Source organism: Chrysochloris asiatica, unplaced genomic scaffold (assembly GCF_000296735.1).
Source record: "Chrysochloris asiatica unplaced genomic scaffold, ChrAsi1.0 scaffold00016, whole genome shotgun sequence".
NCBI classification, from domain to species: domain Eukaryota; kingdom Metazoa; phylum Chordata; class Mammalia; order Afrosoricida; family Chrysochloridae; genus Chrysochloris; species Chrysochloris asiatica.
In genome coordinates this window covers 6,561,868-6,569,741 of record NW_006408534.1, presented here as the reverse complement: position 1 = coordinate 6,569,741, position 7,874 = coordinate 6,561,868, and positions in this window count along the sequence as shown.

The window sequence follows — 7,874 nt, the reverse complement described above, 5'->3', positions numbered from 1 at the left end:
AAAGCAAGAGAATGTTGAGCGGGAGTTGCAATGCCTGCTGGGTCTGAAAGCAGCTATCAAAAAGATTAGAGGCTGGATAGGCGAGATAATAGTTTTTATAAGTGACTATGGCACATTGGGGATTATGTAGCAGAATAATGTTAACTATTGGTTGCCCAGTAACCTCTGTGGAGAAGAAAGAAGAGAAATAGCTGAAGTAGCTGAAAGACTGAGTTTTAGGATAATGTTTACAGAAGGTGGAATGAGAACAAAACAAAGGAAGACATTAAACTCAAAGGTTAGTGTCTTTCCTCCGTTGAGAATTCATTATTGAGTGACTTCTTTGTGCTAGTAACTTTGTTAGGTGCTAAGCACTGGACTGAGAACCACAAGGTTGGCAGTTTGAGCTCACCAACCGGTCTGCAGGAGAAAGACGAGGCTTTATACTCCCACAAAGATTGTTTATAAAAAGCCTTGAACCTTGTGTTGCTATGAGTTGGAACTGTCACTATGAGTCAGAACCGACAACATTTAACAAAAACAACAACAAAGAAATAGTAACAAGACAAATGTGGGCTTACAGCATAGCAGGGAATACAGACAACCCCCAGGTTATGAACACCAACTTTACAAACAATTTATACTTGCCCTTTAATGTTAAATAAATTTGCCCACTTTGAAACGGTTGAACCAACCACTACTTGCAGCAAATTTTTCATCACAATCATTCCACTTACTGCATATGGAGCTTTTGAATCATTGAAAAGATTTGAGCCATTTTTTGCATTAATGTAAGGCTAAGTAAAAAACCCTATGTACTTGTTCTGACTCATCTACAAATTGCTCTTACAGATGCAATTAGGAACAGATCTTGTTCATAATCCAGGACTGCCTGTAGAGACATCAGCTAACCAAAGCAAGCCCACTGCTACTGAATCAATTCCAACTTATAGCAACTCTATAAGACAGAATAGAACATCCCCACAGGATTTCTGAGACTGTAAATCTTTAGGGAGCAAACAGCCTCATCCTTCAGCAGAGCGGCTGGTAGGTGTGCTCTACCTACCTTGCAATGAGCAGTCCAATGCATAACCCACTACACCACCAAGACTCCTTGTACAGGCATCAAACAAGCAGTTAAAAGGGTGTTGTCTCAGAAAACTACAAGTAGAAAGGAACTTCTTAGTGTGACAAATGGTATCTACAAAAAGTCCACAGTTAACATCATACTTAATGGAAAATGACTGTGTATGATACCCCAAGATCTAGAATAAGACAGGGATGTTTGCTCTCTTTGGTTCAACTCGCTCTTGTACTGGAAGTTCTAGCCAGGACAAGCAGGTAAGAAAATGAAATTAAAAGTCTCCATATAGGAAAGGAAGAAACTGAACTCTCTTTACTTATATTTGGGGAAGCACGATAGCTCCTTAGGATAAGACATAGGCTGTGAACTAAAAGATCCAAGGTTCAAGGCCACCAGCCTCTCTGCAGGAGAAAGATGAAGCTTTCTGCATCCACAAACATTTAAAGCCTCCGAAACCCTACACAGGGAAGGAGCTCTGGTAGTGTAGTGGTTACGAACAGGCTGCTAATCTCACGGTCAGCAGTTCGAAACTTCCAGCTGTTCCACAGGAGAAAGATGAGGCTTTCTGCTCCCGAAAGATTTACAGCCTTGGAAACCCTGTACAGGGTTGCTGTGAGTCGGAACCGACTCCACGGCCTACAACAACAACAACATTCATAGTTGAAATCCTGGCATGGTGCTGTAGGATAAGCAATGGGCTGCTAACCTTAAGGTGGGCAGTTTAAAGTCACCAGCCACTCCTTAGAAACCCTGAACAGGGTCACCATGAGTCAAAACCTACTTGACGGCATTTAACCACAACAGTTTATGTTGTGTTGTTGTTAAGTGCTGTCGAGTCGGTTCCGACCCATAGCGACCCTGTACAGGGTTTCCGAGGGTGTAAATCCTGACGGGAGTAGAAAGCCTCATCTTTCTCCCGCAGAGCGGCTGGTAGTTTCGAACCGCTGACCTTAAGGTTCGCAGCCCGGACTTGATTTTATGTACAGGCAATCCCTGGGTGACAGATGAGAGCCCTTTGTAAGTGTGTCTTTAAGTTGAACATGTAGGTGAATCAGAACAGGAGAATAGGTTTTTACTTAGCTTTACTATATATAGTACAAGAACGGGGTCCGGGCAGTGCTGTTCGCACCCACCAGCTGCTACATGGGAGGGAGCAGAGTGCTGGTTTCTGTAAAGGTTTAGGACCTCACAGCCCTATGGCGTTAGTTCCACTCTATCCTGTGGCATCCTTATGAGTTGGAATGGACTTGACAGCAGTGGGTTGAGTTAGAGCAAGAAATGACTCAAAGTCTTTTCAATGATTTAAAAGCTGCACATGGGGCAAATGAAGGTGATTGTGATGAAGAATCTCTTGCTAATTGGGGTTGGTTCAGTCATTTCAAAGTGCGGGCAAATTTAGATAACATTAAAGGGCAAGTATGCCCTATCAGTAAGTTGGTGTTCATAGCCTGAGGACATGTTGTATAGAAACTCTTCAAGGAATGCACTAAAAAACTACTTGAGTTCATAAGAAGAGTTCAGTAAGTTTGCAGGATACAAGAACAATATGAAAATGTATATGTTAACAATGAACTTCCCGAAAAGGAAATTAGGCAAGCATACTGAAAACATTGTTGGGAGCAGTGAAATGAAAAGAAAGAATGTCTGGTACAATACTATAGGATAAGCACTGGACTGCTACCATAATGTTGGTGGTTCAAACATACTAGCTGCTCCACAGAAACCCTGTACAGGATTGTTATGAGTAGGAAGCAACTCAACAGAACTTAACAATAACCGTGTTTGTGGATTGGAAAACTTAATGTTGATCTCAAGACTCCCCCAAATTATTTATATATTTGATTCGATCTCTATCAAAATTAATATGGAATGCAATAGACTCAGAGTTACGACTCACACTTCTGCTTTCAAAACCTACTGTAAGGCTATGCAATCAGTGGTCACTTTGCAAATCTCATTATAATATTTGACTCTGTCTTCTCAAACTTCCCTTTGCAATTTTCTATTGAGCCCTTTTACTTTCTCATTTCTTCCATTTGATGTAGCTTCTCTATGCTGGAGAGCAAGTTTCAGAGTGTCTTCTGACATCCATTTTTGTGTTTTCTTTTTTCCTTGTCATCTTAATGACCTTTTGCTTTCTTCCTGTATGATGTTCTTGATGTTATCCAGCAACTCTTCTGGTTTTCAGTCATTAGTGTCTAATGCATAAAAATCTGTTCTTGAGATGATCTCTAAATTCAGGTGGGACATGTTCAAGGTCATATTTTGACTTGTTTTAATTTTCTTTAGTTTCAACCTGAACTTGCATATGAGTAATTGATGGTCTGTTCCACAGTCTGTCCTTCGCCTTGTTTTGGCTGGTGATAAGGAGCTCTTCCATGTCTCTTTCTACAGATGTAGTCAGTTTGATTTCTGTGAAGTCCATGTGTATAATCAGCTTTTATGTTATTTAAAAATGTATTTGCAATGAAAAAGTCATTGGACTTGTAAAATTCTCTCATGCAATCTCCAACATAATTTTTTTCTCCAACATAATTTTTTTCATCAAAGCCATATTTTGCAACTACTGATCCTTCCTCTTTGTTTCCAACCTTTACATTACAATAACCAGTAATTATCAATACATCTTAATTGCATGTTTGATCAGTCTCAGACTGAAGACGTTTGTGGAGTTCTTCAATGTCATCATCACTGGCTTTAGTGGTTGTTTCATAAATTTGAATAATAGTGGTTTTAATTGGTCTTCCTTGTAGGTGTTTCATAAATTTGAATAATAGTGGTTTTAATTGGTCTTCCTTGTAGGTGTATAGGTATTATCCTATTGCTGACAGCATTATAATTCCAGATAGAGCATGAAATGCTCTTTTTGATCATGATTTGTCATTCCTGGCACAGTAAACGATGTGATTGTCATATTTAAAATAGCCAATACCATTTCATTTCAATTTAACTAGTTCCTAGGATATTGATCTTTATATGTTCCATTTCATTTTTGACAACTTCCAATTTTCTAGATTCATACTTCACATGTTCTGATTATTAATGACTGTTGCAGTTGTTTTTCCACATTTTGAGTTGTGCTTCCTCCACAAATGAAGGTCTGGAAAGGTTTACTGCATTCATCAAGGTCAACTCTACTTTGAGGAGGCAGCTCTTCTGAAGTCGTATTTTGAGTGCCTTCCAACCTGAGGGGCTCATCTTCCGGCACTGTATTTGATAATATTATGGTGCTACTCAACATGTTTCAGTATCAAATATTCTTGTACTATCTGACAGTGTTCCATTGCTATTCATAAGGTTTTCAAAACATTCAGAAGTAGTGTGCCTTTACTTCTGCTGAGTCTGGCTTAGTCTGGAAGCTTAGCTGTAATCTGTCCATCATGGTGACTTTGCCGGCATTCAAACTACTGATGGTGCTGCTCTCAGTATCACAGAAACCCAGAGTGCAGCACACTGACAGACGAGTGGCAGGTCCTTCTAGTAAACAGTAATGATGTTCAACTTTACATAAATGGCATTGAGACGTCACTGTAAGATTTTAACTTGTGGAATGAAATGATTGGATTTGGATATTTTAAAAGTGCTCTCAGGATGCAGGAAATTGGTTTGAGGGATGGATGTATGAGCATGAGTAGATACAGAAAAATCAGATAAGGGATAGAAATGATGATTGAGATACATAGATTTAAGTAGTTTAGGGGAAAGTGGAAATGAGGACTTGGAGGCATTTAGCTTTCTCATGAAGTTTGGTTATAAAGGCAGGAGAGAGATGGAGTTGTATTTGGAAGGAAATTTGAGATGATGAAAGTGTAAAAGGTGAAAATGTTTAAGAAGGGATTGGAAGAGTCCAGAAGAAAGAGAGTTTGGTGTTCAGAAGACAGAAGAGAGAATTTATTTCATCAGACCCTTAAGAAGGTGGAAGGTAATGAACCCAGAACACCCACAGAGGGACACACCTTCTAATGTAACCAGAGAAAAGGGAGAAGATGATTACAGTTAAGAGTGGGTTTGTAGACTTGGCAGCTGAACTTTCTGTCCTTCTGCCTCCATTTCTTCAAAGCAAATCATGAGTTGAGATTGAGCATGTATGTTTTCATAAAGTCATGGGTGGAAAGTCAGGAGGTTACTCTTAGAAGTGATGCTGGCCATTAACGAAAGAGATCAAAATAAGAGCCAAGTACATTATACTTCCTTCTTATAGACCCTTCAAATCAGAAAGGGTGGAAAAATTCAGAGGGAATTGGGACCCTGTAAAGGAATCCTAAAGGAGCTCTGGTAGCGTAGTGATTACAAATCAGGCTGTGAACGTTAAGGTCAGCAGTTCGAAATTACCAGTTGTTCCGTGGGAGAAAGATGAGGCATTCTGCTCCTGTAAAGATTTACAGCCTCGGAAACCCTGTACAGGGTTGCTATGAGTCGGAACCGACTCCACGGCACACAGCCACCACCACCAAAGGAATCCTAGAGTCCTGGTGTGGTACTGCGAGTCAGTGCACTGAACTGCAAAGTTGATTTGAACCACAAGGTTGGTGGTTCAAGCTCACCAGTTGCTCCTCGGAAACTATACTGGGTCGCTATGGTCAGAACCGACTTAACATAACAGCAACAACAACATAGGCAAAAAGAGCCCTGGTAATGTAGTAGATTATGAGTTGGGCTGGTAATAATAATGTTACCAATTTGAATCTACCAGCCACTCCTTGGGAGAAAGATGAGGCTTTTCTGCTCCAGCAAAGAATCACAGCCTCAGAAACTCTATACAGGGTCATAACGAGTTAGATCTGACTCAACAGCACACAACTATCGCCCCCATATGAGAAAAGCTCAGGAGAAAGAATGCAGTCATTTCAAAATTCAAGCCTTTGCACCCTGCATGCTGAATTACTTTAGAGATGCAATTGAAGAATCATTCTTGGTATTTGAAATAAAGCAGATTGGAGTAAGTACCAGAAAGCTAGAAACCATGATATGCCCTATTTTCTAAACAAGAATGTGAGTTGGATTCAAGAAAATGTAGTTAAATCAAATGTACTGCTTTTTGACTTGAGATCATTAGGAAGCAGCAAAGGGTCATGGGGAAGTATTATGCTAAAATATCTTTCTTTATGGAGACAGTGTCTGTCTCTTCGTTTCAGGATACATGATGGGGAGATTAAACAAATGCTGTTTACAAAAAATAATATAGAGAAATGGATCTCATAGGATGTTGTGTTTATAGGACTGCTGCACAGAGAGTTCTACACTTCAAAGAGACAATGCCATCTAGAGACTATCCCAAAGAATTGACAGGAGTGATGGAAGAAGAGCGCCTTTGAGCCATGCCGCCATGTAAGTTCTCCTCAGAATTTGAAGGCCTGCTCTTTCTAGCCTTTCCTTCTACCATGCTCCAGACAGAAGTGCTAGAAGCAAGGGGTTTGAGAGAAGTACATTATTGCCTCAAGATATAGAATATCCAACACTTGGGTCTATAATTCTAACATAATCTGCCAGGATTTCTGCTATAGCCACAGAGATGCAGACTCTGTAACTCTAGGGTCTGTCATGCAGAGGAACTATGGCATGGGTGCTCATGGCATGGGTGCTCATTTATCAGCGCACTTACACCCAAGGTGTAGACACTGATGCCTCAAGATGTCCATGCTTTGTCCCAAGCTTCACAGTGAAGTACAGGCAGTGTCCGGGTTACAAACCGAATCCATTCCTCAGTGTATCTTTGAGTTGAAATTGTAAGTGAAGTCAGAACAAGTGCATACAGTTTTTATGAGCAAGAAAAGGCTTGTACAGGAAGGGAAGGTCACTGTGAACGTTGCAAGAATGTGTGAGTATGGGTTGATTCAGTCATTTCAAAACCCAGCCTACTGCTGTCGAGTAGATTCCAACTCATAGTGACCCTACAGGACAGACTAGAACTGCTCTCTCGGGTTTCCTAGGCTGTAAATCTTCATGTAAGTAGACTGCCACATAGTTCACCCAAGCAGCTCAAAGTGTAACCCACTACACCAGCAGGATTTCCATCATAATTTCAAAGTGAGGACAAATCTACAAGACATTAAAGGGTAAATACCAATCATGGTGTTGGAGGAGAATATTGAAAGTACCATGGGCTGCCAAAAAACCAACAGATCTGTGTTAGAAGAAGTGCAGCCAAGAGTGCTCCTTGGAGGCCAGGATGGCCACACTTCTTCTATCATACTTGGGACATATTGTCAGGAAGGACCAGTCACTGGAGAAGGATATCATGTTTGGTAGGGTGGAGGGTCAGAGAAAAAGAGGAAGACTCCCAGCAAGAAGGATTGGCAAAGTGGCTGCATCAATGGGCTCAAGTGTGGCAACAATTGTGAGGTTGGCCCAGGATCGGGCAGTGTTTCATTCTGCTATGAGTTAGTACAGACTCGATGGCACCTAACAACAACAACAACCAATGGTAAGTCAGATGTTTGTAACGGGGCAAAGCCAAATTCGGACCGAACTCTTCTTTCTCCAAGACCTTACCATTTCTAGGCCCACTTATTAGTGGCCTTTATTATGATGGAGGGTTATCTTTTCTCTTTTCAATTACAATTAAGAATTCTATGTCCCCCAGGCTACACCATTCACTCGCCTGGATGAAATCTATAGTATTGGCCTTGATCCCCAAGCTCAACAGTTGAGTTTTAGTCCATTTGGACAAGAGTTCTATAATCCCTGGGACACCTGTTCCCAGATCACTGTGGGCAGTTTCTGGAGAACAGAATTATGCTTTTAAGAGAAAGTGATTCCAAGAACAAGCAAGATGGCGGATCAGGTGGAAGTGCAGTAAGGAGCTCTGTCA